Raw genomic sequence first — 12,316 nt, 5'->3', positions numbered from 1 at the left:
CGTTGGATTTTTTTCTAATAGCTCAAATGGAATGCCTCTCTCCAGAATCTCTGACGCAGCTTAGCCCACACAGTGCAGCTAGGTTAACCTTACCAAGTACAGTTTGCTGAACATCACTCCCCTGCTTGAAAATTTCCTGTGGCTTACCTTGAATAAAAGCAGCATTTTTCTGCTTAAACAACCCTACTTACCTTTCTCTTCCTGTATTCCACTATTCCCCAGCCACACAAGTTACATATTGGTCACAAACCTCTGCAGTTGTTCAAAGATCAGAACTGCTCTCCTGCTACTGTTCAGCTATTAATATGAAGTTCTAGAGAGCATTATTTTCTGTTCCCATAGTGCTTAGCATAGTACACTTTAAAGAATTGTTTTAATGTTTACTGAATACATGTTTAGAAGCAAAATAAAATACAGAGTGGAATAAAACCAAGCAATACTACTTTCTATACCAGCTTAGTTTATATTAAATTTGATGAGATAGAGCTAAGACTTTAAAATATGATAGACCATCAAAACATTACTAACCATTTTTTCCCAAAAAAAAAGAATGAACCAGAATTATTTCTTTTGCTTTGGTTTGATTTGGTTGGTTGGTTGGTTAGTTGATTGGTTTGTTTGTTTGTTTGTTTGTTTATTTCAAGACAGGGTTTTGATATATGTATTTCCAAAAGAGAGGAGGATGTGGTCAAAATTATAAAATTTAGAATACAGAATGAAATTACTGAAAGAGACAGGTAACAACTAGCAAAATAAGAAGCAGTGTTACAGGATACTTGATCGCACTGTGAACCCCGGTATTATTATTTACCAAAGGGAGGGAAGACTGTTGTGGTGTGGCTCAACCCTTAGCACACAGTAAATTTATCCCTTTGGTTGGAAAACAGACATGCCCTTAGTACACATCTTCAATCCGAGACACATTAGGTAAAGGTAGTTTGTAGAAGGAAGCACCCAAGTTTAAAAGTGATGTCTAATTGGCTGGCAGACACAATGGCGAATCAAAGATTTGACAGAATAGGATAGGCCTAACTCTGATGAGACGAGAGAAGTAAGAGAAGCTACTAAATGAGCAGTGGAGAGAGAGGGGGGGAGAAAAAAATGAGGGGAAAGAGGCAGTTTTGCCAGGACAGTTGTACAGAGACAGTTGCAGAGAGAGAACAAGCTAAGTACAACAAGCCAACAAATGAGAAGGAGCCAAAAGATTAGAACACATTGCTAGAGTTAGTTTGAGGTCAAGCAGAGCAATTCTGGAAAGGCCAAATGAGAAGGCAGATTAAATCAGTCATCTTGGAGAACAGATTGAGCCAGAAGAGCTAAATTGAACCAGCCAGCCAGAGATCAGAAAGAGCAAGAAAGGGTGAGCTTACTGAGCAGTAAGTCCCAGAGGCTGAAATTATTCTAGGCCTAGATAAGATTGTACAGAGGCTAGAAGCTTCCAAGACTAGGCCTGAGTGAGCAGATGGAGGCAGTAAGCCTGCAAGGCAACAATTTCATCTGCAGAAATGAACATCACTTTTACAAAACAGATTTTGGGAGTTTTAAGGGCACCACAATAAGTTTTAAAGCTAAATGTTACTCTCCAGGTGCATAACTGTGTTGATTAATTGAAGCAACAGCTAGCTATTGCTGAGATTCAAGTTAGCCTGAAAGAACTGTGAATGAGTATGTCAATGTGTAGACTGAGAAACATAAAAAATATCAAATCGGTAAGGAAGAAATCATAAACTTGAAAGATAAGGTCAAAATAACTAATATCCAAGTGTAAGGAGTGGGTTCTGATGCCTTGATTGGGAATCTGCATGTGAACACTGAAGGTCCTGTCTCCATTTGTTTCTTGATGGATCAATAAAGATGCCCCCAACCAATGGCTGGGTGGAAGAGGTGGGACTTCCAGGTTCTCACAGGCAGGCTAGGAGACAGAGAAGGGAAAAGATTTGTCATGCTTTGGAGGGAGAGAAAGCCACCAGCCTCGTGAGATCTCAGGTGGAGTAAACATTGGCTGCTTCCCCGACTGGGTCTGGGTAGCAGGTGGGAGTAAGCTGAGGGCATATTTAGGGTGCTGAGCAAGGAGAAGGAAACTGGGCAGCTAAGCAGAGGGCAGGATTAGAGGTGGTGAGCTGGGAGTGAAGGTAAGGTCACATTAGCCACAGGAGGCTTAAAAGTGCCTGGCCATTGAGCTAAAAGGTATATTAAAAATAAGCGTGTGTGTGTGTGTGTGTGTGTGTGTGTGTGTGTGTGTGTGTGTGTTTCATCCATGGATCCAAGGGAACCTGGGTGGGTGATGGGAGCGCAGTCTGTCCAGAGCTTAAAATGATGTATAGAAACCACATGCACCGTCCAACTAATGGACATTTGAACCACAGAAAAGATCATGACAAAAGAAGTAAAACCAAGACAAGGTTTTTGACCTCCACATAATGTCATAGCATATATGCATGTGTACACACATACACACAGACACACACACACACACACATAAAACAAAGTGTAATTTTTAAAATGTAATGCTATATAGCACATAATATATATACATGCACAAGTACATAGACATACGTTTTCTTTCTGTTCATCCAAAACATTACAAATGAGCAAGAAAAATGCCTCTTAACGCTGTGACAGAATCAAGACAGGACACTGTGTAGGCGCTTTAAAGGTTTAGCATTCCAGTTAATAATATTAATTCCCATGAGATATTGTTGAGGAAAAAGATTTTAAAAAATACATGATACCATTTTTTTCAAACTAAGCAATATAAAAGGAATATAAATATCAAATGTATGCATAAGCATGTGGAGAATATGAATGGGCATGTGCCAGGCTATTGGTATAAATCTGTTAAAATGGAGAGGTGATGTGTGCAGGAGAAGAATCTGTAAATATATATAATATATATGTCACATTTTTACATTATTTGTAAAATAAGGGAAATGTTTCTGTGTTATTCAATAAAATTTAACATGCAAAATTTTGCTGGAAGGGACAAAATGGGGAGAGAGAGCCATTGAAGCTGTGAGATGATGTCATTATCCCTTGTAATAAATGCTGTGAAGAAAGGGCAGCCAGAGTTAAGTAAGGTGGGGTTCCATGAGGAGCAGCCAGAGACAAGTGAGGTGGGGGTCCATGGGAAGGGATGCCATCACATGCTACTTTCCTTCTAAAAAAAATAATAAAGACTAAACAAAGCATCTTTAAAAAGGATTATGCATAGTTTTTAAAAATTATAAATTGGCAAATTTGACACTGAAATTCAGTATATTAAACAAACACTTTAGGTATTGAGTTCAAATCTCATGTGGCTCAACTTATAAATTTTGAACTAAAAATTTAGTCTACTCATGGTATTTTTAAAAACTACTCTCTTGCATAATGGTCCCACAGGAACTTATTATAGCTTCAGAAGATAAGACAATGGTTGGCATTCTATCTCAGTACTGTACTGTTTTTTACTAAATATAAGAACCTATTTCTTTCTGTTACATATGTATAGCATATTCAATCAATTTATGATTATCACTGACTTAATAAGTTGTCCAATTATAATCTATTTTTTAATTCAAGTTAGACACTGTTAGGAAGGAAATCTTGGATGAATCTAGAACATGTTATACAAGTAAGCCAATTCTTTTTTTAAAGAAAAATGGTATCGCTTATATGAGACATGAATACTACTCAAGTCCATGGGAACAGAAAAGTGTAAGGGTGGTTGCCAGGGTCCAGAGAGGATAAGCCTGAGAATTATTTAAGGGTTAAGACATTTCAGTGTGTAAGGAGAAGATCTTCTGGAGCTCACTGTACAAGAATTTGAACACACTTAACATGCTGAACCAAACACTTTAATATCTGTCAGATAATCAACTCTACTACAAATAGAAATAACTACCTTATGTTGTATACATGATTTGTGAACTCCCACAACTGTAATCTGAAGAATATGTTGATAACATATCTTTTTTTAACCTGGATATAGAAAAATTCAACTGAATTCCAAGAGTAACTGGTGTTGGATGATTATCTACCATCACAAACCTTAAAAGAATACAGGATATTTCATAGATCCATAGACATTAACAGACTATTGTTGGTGCAGGTTCTAAAGGCATAAGCAATTCAATGACAAGGAACTAATAAAAGTCATGGAATGGCATATGGTGACTATTTCAGTGGAAATTAAACCCAAATAGGTCTAATAATGAGCACAAATTGTGTTCATATGTCTTATGCATTTAACTAAGTAGCTGCACTTTTTTTTTGTTTTACAAAGCTAATTCTTTTAAAACAATTTAACATTTGACAAGAACTGTGATGCACTTGCACAGCTGGGTTGTTTGTCTTTTTCTGTTTCTTATTTTTGTTGTTTTTGTTTTTTAGGTGCCCAAATTTATCTAGGTTAGCTTCAACCTATAAGGTTTTTCTGTTTGTTTGTTTGTTTGTTTGTTTGTTTGTTTGTTTGGGTTTGGATGGAGGTGTGTGGATTAAGACAGTCTCTCTTTGTAGATCTGACTGGCCTGGAACTTACTGTGTAGACCAGGTTGGCCTGAAACTCAGAGACGCACCTGTCTCTGGAGTACAAGGATTAAAGACATGAGCGTCCACACCTGGCTGCCTAAGTTTTCTTTCTTTCTTTCTTTCTTTCTTTCTTTCTTTCTTTCTTTCTTTCTTCCTTCCTTCCTTCCTTCCTTCCTTTCTTTCTTTCTTTCTTTCTTTCTTTTTGTAAACAATCTTTTTATTAGATATTTTCTTCATTTACAATTCAAAAGCTATCCCGAAAGTCCCCTATACCCTGCCCCTGCCCTGCTCCCCAACCCACCCACTCCCGCTTACTGGCCCTGCTGTTCCCCTGTACTGGGGCATAGAATCTTTGCAAGACCAAGGGCCTCTCCTCCCAATGGTGGTCGATTTGGCCATCTGCTACATATGCAGCTAGAGACTTGAGCTCAGGAGGTACTGGTTAGTTCATATTGCTGTTCCTCCTATAGGGTTACAGACCCCTTCAGCTCCTTGGGTACTTTCTCTAGCTCCTCCATTGGGGGCCCTGTGTTCCATCCAATAGATGACTGTGAGCATCCACTTCTGTATTTGCCAGACACTGGCATAGCCTCACAAGAGAAAGCTATATCAGGGTCATATCAGCAAAATTTTGCTGGCATATGCAGTAGTGTCTGGGTTTGGTGGCTGATTATGGGATGGATCCCCAGATGGGGCAGTCTCTGCGTAGTCCTTCCTTCCATCTCAGCTCCAAACTTTGTCTCTGTAACTCCTTACATGGGTATTTTGTTCCCCATTCTAAGGAGGGACAAAGTATCCACACTTTGGTCTTCCTTCTTCTTGAGTTTCGTGTGTTTTGCAAATTATATCTTGAGTATTCTAAGTTTCTGGGCTAATATGTTCATAGCAGCCTTATTTATAATAGCTAGAAGCTGGAAAGAACCCAGATGTCCCTCAATAGAGGAATGGATCCAGAAAATGTGTTACATTTACACAATGGAGTACTACTCAGCTATTAAAAACAATGAATTTATGAAATTCTTAGGCAAATGGACGGATCTGGAGGGTATCATCCTGAGTGAGGTAACCCAATCACAAAAGAACTCACATGATATGCACTCACTGATAATTGGATATGTTTTCTTTCTTTAAACATGAAAACCAGGTTTTCAGAAGTAATCAAACAAGTCTAAATGTAAACGAATCCGTGCCTAGACAAAGGACCAAAGCTTTATGTCGATTTTAGATGCTAGAAAAATAAAAATAAAAGTCCCCCCCCCCGTTTCTCCTAATGTAACCAAATAACAATTTTTCTCCTCCTGTAAAACACAAACAAAACTGATTCTAGTGGTCTCAGGAAATGGCCTGTAGTGGTCATGTGGTAGCCTAGTCAAGGTAAGGAAGTCAAAGACCTCAACCACACAGCTGTCTTCTTCCCTGTCCACCATGAGCCACCAAGAATCTCACTACCTAGTGATCTTCATCGCACAGTCTTATTACTACTTTACATGAATACAATCCAGAGAATAGGTGGATTCACACTCAATAAAGCACATCTTAGAAATACCTAGAATGTATACACTAATACACACTAATTCCTAGGGACTAGAATACACTCTTGCAGAAATGGCTTCTAATTCTGTTTTCATTTTTGTGCTTGTGGGTTTTGTTTGTTTGTTTTTTAGTTTTATAAACTTTATCATAAAAAAACTTGAAAATAAAGGAAAAAAACACCCAAAAAAGCTAATCACACCCTAAATTTATACTATACACCAGACAAATAAATTTCTAGATTTGTTGTAAACATTTAATATTCTACAAACTTAAACACTCTTTAAAACCCACAAGGATTTTTTTTTTTTTAGTAAAGATCACTAGGTGGCACAATTTCACCAGTTTAGGCTAATAAATTTTCTCTGTCTTATTAAGTTTATATAAAATAACCTAGATTTTATAATTCCATCTAAGCAATTGAAATTTATATAATATTTTTGCAAGCTATCAAGGACACATAAAGATCCTGTCTCACAAAGAACAAGAACAGCAAATGCTTTCTAAAGCAGCATTGCCCATTCTTGTGACCTATGTGATTTCCACACTGGCTTACAAGGCTAGGAAGGTACAGAATGCGAACATGCCGTCCACCAACTGCATCCTCAGATACTTGCCAACCCTCGGATCTGGGCGTGGCTTTATGAACAAGGGAATGTGTGGTCAAACCATTGGTTCTGATGAGTGCATTAACCTCACTTAAATGATGCAGAAGAGATTCCATGGAAAACAAAGTCAAGAAAACAACTGCACTGGCTCGTGCTAAGAAGAAAGTATTTCTCTGCTCTAACGAGATTCCTATTGGAACTAATCGAAGGACTGAGAGGTTGAGAACACACTACAGGGAATATGATTCCTTTTTCCTCAGCCCTTGTGCTTACCAAGTAACAGCAAACACTGTCATATTGTTTTTAACACAAATTTTTAAAATGTAGGGGTTAAAGAGATGGTTCAATGGTTAAACAAGCACTCGCTGTTCTTGCAAAGAACCTAGGTTCCATTCCCAGCACCCATATGGCAGATCACATCCATCTGTAATTCCATTTGCCCCTCTTCTGACCTCTCTCTGACACCGTGCATGCACATAGTATATAGAAAAATATGCAGGCAAGGCACTCATAGACATACAAGTAAATATATCTATAAAATAAATAAAAATAGTGAAGTTAGTTTTAATTTTTTAAAGTAATTGACAATATATTTCAAATACTCCTTGTTTGATATGCTTATTCTTGAATATAAAAATGGCAACTCTAAAACCAGATGAATAATTGAAATAATAAAAAACAGACTTCTTTGTAAGACATAAGAGTTTATTAACTGTTAATTTGAATCAACTATACATTTTAATAATATTGACATATCATAAAGACTATAATGTAATGATGCGGAATAGTGGCACCATTGATAAATGCTTAAAATGAGGTATTAGGAGTAAGAGCCTAGAAGTCTGAATTATTTTTGCCTTACTGCATAAGATGGCTATACCAAATGTGACCTAAATTTTCTCATATTTAAAAATTAAAAAGAAATAGTGCCTAGACAATGGAAAATAATAGAGGTTGACCAGATTTCATATCCATTTAACCTTTAAGTTGTTATAAGTATCATGTTTGTAGGAAAAGTCCCAGATCTGTCTAATGTGTTCACTATCACTTCATTTCTTGGAAGTATTTATAGTTCAGAAAGTTTAACTGCTCTTAGGCTTCATTTTGGCACATAAAGTAGTTATCAACCAAATAAGGGGGCAGTATACCTCACCTGGACCAAATTCTGCCCTGCCTCCAGCTCCTGATATGATCCTTCCTAATGGCCACTGGTGAACACTATCAGCTGCGATAGTCAACACTGCTAGGTCCTTGATGGTAATGTTCTTAGAGACCAAGTCAACTTAGATAGATACTCTGGCCTCTTGAAAAATTCTCCTGTTCTGAAGAAAGTCCTTACCTAGCACAAAGGATACTGATTCTGAAAGGTCACCTATGAAGAGGGGAATGGGGACAGTTACAGTGTGTTATGAACTAGGATTTTCAAGCCACACTAGACAATAATAAAAAGATAGACTGTCCTTACATCCCAGACCACTACACAAAGCATGACAGTAGACAGAGGGAAAGAAAAGAACAAGGAATACTCTACAGAAGAACTCTACAGCAGGGTTACAAACCACTGAAAGTTTCTGGGTCCATGGATAGCTGCTCAATAGCCATGCTAAATGGACAGGTTCCCTATAGTAAATTGTTCCCAAACCCCTAAGATAGTGTACCTATAACAGCTGCACCAAAATTCTCTCTGAACCTGCCAGAATTCTCTTAGTTCTTACATAAGACCGGTGATGTAAGAGCAGTTGTAATGCTGTTCTGATCTACCAACCCAACGTTGTTCTGATCTATCAACTCAACATGGTTACCAATTTTTTGGTTAAGATCATTTACCCCAATAGCATGGAGAAACAGGGCTATTCACTCAAATGCAAGTTTAACATTAAAGTCTTTTATTTAATTTTTTCTCTTGCAAAATAATATTTAACCAATATCCTAGACAACATGTACAATGTACTGTGGAGAATAAAAAAGAACACAGAGTACTCTTCAGAAGACAGCATTCTTTAAAGGAAGCATTCTAATGTAGGCACATAATGAACAGTGTGTCTTACTCCCCAGTGTTTCCATCTCATCCCTGAAGACTAGCTGAGCAAATTACAATAATTCATCCCCCTTGCCAGGGATGACTTGTTCAGCAGAAGACAACTGCAGCTGTGTTAGGCCTGCCAAAAATATCCACCACCCCAAAGATGCCCATTCTAATTCCTGAAAGTTGTGAATGCAATGGCTGGAATCAGTTATAAGGCACAGTTAGCCTTAAAGCAGGAGAAGAGATGGCTGAGACGAATCCCATCACACAAGGCCCAAAGAGTAAAAGACTCTTTAGCTGAGGCAAGACACTTGAAAAGAAATTCAAAGCAAGTGATTGCTGACTAATATAGGCACCCCCTGGAGCTGCCTTCAGCAATTCACAGCTGACAATTAGTAATGATTCAGGACATCAATCTACACAGGGAAGGGGAGAGGGTGGAGGAAGATGAGGAGGTAGGGTGAAGAGGTAGGGAGTAGGGAGTTACCATCACTTGGTTGAAGTGGAAATCAGTTCTTCAGTCTCCCAGACTGAAGTCCAAGCCAGTCCAGCCCACACTTTGACTAAAGCCTTGTGAGGGGAACCTAGTTGAAGTCCCTTGTGCTTCTGACACACAAAACTAGGAAATAAGAAATGAATGCTACTATTTTTGTGCTACTAGATTTGTGATAATAACGTGCATTTTTCTACTTCATTGCTAAAAACAAAATTGCAAATAAAAAGTGAAATAAATCCCATGTTTATTGCTACTTTCTTTTCTATAGCAAAGACCTAGAATAAACTTAGTTATCCATATCAGCAAATGATATGTTTTAAAAAAAAAAGTGTGTGTGCATGTACATATGCAAACAAATGAACATAAATGAACATGTTGGTACGGTACAACATGTAGAAAAGAGAACAAAAAAGGATAAGTATTAGGAGATGAGGAAGGATGGAGTGCAGGAAATGAATATGAGTTATGATGCTGTAAATATTTCCTAGCTCTAAGTCTATCACAGAGGTTTCAGTGTTGGTGGTTAATAAAAGCATAACACGTATTCAATGGTGACGTGTATAGACTCCAATGTGGAGCTCCACAACTTCCATTCTCAATGGCTACCCGAACCTCATAGACATTTGCTGAGTTGTATAGACTTTGCATATAATTAATACTCTGCAAGGAATTCTGGGGAAATTATATTTCTAAGCATGATGATATTGTATCATAATCTCAGGGAAGAAAATAACAGAAGAAATAAGAAAGAGAATGAGCCTCAGGATACAATTCTTTGGATGTTGCTGTGTCTGGACTTACTGACTAGATGTGACTTGTGTTGGTTAAAGGATTGAGTCGATAGAATCCCTGAAAGCTGGAGCACCCTTATAACTGAAAATAAACTGCTTTTGGTATACTGCCCAGGGCCCAGATAAACTAGAACCTGAAGGAAATCTTTTTTCTGCCTGTCACTGGAAGAGATTAACCCTGAAGTCCACCATGTATCCAGAACTATGAAGCAAAAGAAATTTAAGGCGTAAGCCAGTTTTGAGTCAGGATTGCTATAATTTGATGACAAACATCAATGTTGGACATGACAACTCATACCTGAAATCACCATTGTTGGGAGGTTTAAGCAATAGGATTACTCCAAGTTCAAAGCCAGTATGGGATACAGAGAGTTGCAAGCTAACCTGGGCTTACAGTGAAAACCTGGCTCAAGGGGAAGAAAGACAGAGACAGAGACACAGAGAGACACAGGGAGGGAGCGAGGGAGGGAGGGAAGGAGGAAGAGGGGGAGAGACAGGCAAAAGGAGAGGGAGAGAGAGAGAGAGGGAAAGGGGGGAGAGAGAGAAAGGGAGAAGGAGAGGGAGGGAGAGAGAGAGAGATCAGTTATGTTAGTGTGTGCCTGAAATCCAAGTGCTTGGGAAGTAGAGAATAAAGAACCAGGAGGTCAAGGCCATCATAACCATGTAGCAAACATCAACCGGAGCTACATAAGGTGACTTACCCTCCCCCTCCCCCCAAAAAAATTAATAAATACTAGTCTATTGATCACAAGCTAGTATAATTATATAACAAATATATATTACATAAAAGAACACTAAATACTAAAATGGAAAGCTTGACACAATAACAATGTGAGTATAGCTTAAGAGAGAAAGTGCTTACCTAGAAGGCAAAGGCCCCTGTATTAGATTTCCCAGCACCCTCCCCCCACCTTAAAAAATACGTCTTAAAAACATCATGGTCCATCAAACTGACCACTTATTATCCATATAACTTAGGGCAAATTCTGCTGTTTCAGTGATCTTTTATTCCTGCGTTAAAGAAGGGGAATTAATAATAGCCAACATCACTGTTCTAGTGTAATGACTGAATCTAGCTTTTAAAAATGAGGTTATGTAGCATAGTGAGCATCTAAACTCCAGCAATCATTCAAGTTTCCAATCAGAGGTCACAAATACGAACCAAACATCGAGCAAGAGAAAAAAAAATAGATACAAGGGGTAAAAGTTAACAAAAAATGCAAAACTTTTAAATATATATATAGGAAAAGATAAATGTCAATTTTTTTTAAATATTGGAGCTAAATAATATAATCTTATTATATCTGCTATTGTTACATTTTCTCCTACTTTCATTGTTACTTAAAATGGTTAATGCCTAGTAAAGTACATAAATTTATCAAAAGGTTTAAGCATTAAACTTCATGTATGTTAGAAAGCAACTTTAAAAGTAATATGACCATGTTCTAAAGTCATAAATACAGTTTGCAATCAAAGCAATTGATGAAATGAAGTTATATTTGTTATGGTGTCAAAAAAAATAAAAAAACAGGCACTAACATTGAAATGTTGCAATGTAAGAACTTATTTTAGACAAGTCCCTTCCGGTTGGCGCCAGCACCGGGTCACCTTGGGCTCAGAGTTGGTGGACACCCCCAAGGTCCCCTAGAGGACTCTCCACATGATCTTAGGACCACCTGTGAGTGGAACACAACTTCTGTTCCAATCCAATCGCTCGGGACCTGAGACAGCATTAGAGAAGCAGGAAACCCGGACTGACCAGGGTCACAAGTCCCTTACAGTCGGCGCCAGCACTTGGTCACCTGGGCGCAGAGTCAGTGGAAACCCCCAAGATCCCTAGAGAACAGCTTCTGAGACAGACCCCATTTCGAGCTCCAGACATCTGGGCACCTTCCGTGCCAGAGGAGAGGTGCGAGCCCTGCCCGGGAGGGCTTTGCTGGAGCACCTGGGGGACCCATCTTGGTTCCTGGATCCCTCTGAGACTAGTCTGTGCAGGTGAGAGTGTGGACTACAGAAGCTAACAGCCTCTGTGACAGGCCAAAGCAACACAGCTTCTGGGACAGGTCCTGTTTCAGGCCTTCATCTTCTGCCAGGAGGGAGGTGCGAATGCCAGATATCTGTGCACCTTCCCTGTAAGAAGAGAGCTGGCCTGCAGAGTGTGCTCTGACCAGTGAAGCTCAGAGGAGAGAGCTAGTCTCCCAGGTCTGCTGATAGAGGCTAACAGAATTATGAGAGGAACGATCTCTAACAAGAGACAACTACAACAACTAACTCCTGAAACTAAAGAAGAACGAAAACCAAAGTGTGCACACTTTGCCCCTTCTTAAAATTGGGAACAAAACACCCATGGAAGGAG

The 12,316-nt window shown here is 38.7% G+C and overlaps 1 pseudogene; it reads left to right on the top strand.

Annotated features, from left to right (window-relative positions):
• The first annotated feature begins 6,761 nt into the window (after positions 1-6,761).
• Positions 6,762-12,316, top strand: part of Gm4862 — a 65,438-nt pseudogene continuing 59,883 nt past the window's right edge.

This window comes from Mus musculus, chromosome 3 (assembly GCF_000001635.26).
Source record: "Mus musculus strain C57BL/6J chromosome 3, GRCm38.p6 C57BL/6J".
Taxonomy (NCBI): domain Eukaryota; kingdom Metazoa; phylum Chordata; class Mammalia; order Rodentia; family Muridae; genus Mus; species Mus musculus.
This window is presented reverse-complemented; position numbering and strand designations above follow the sequence as displayed.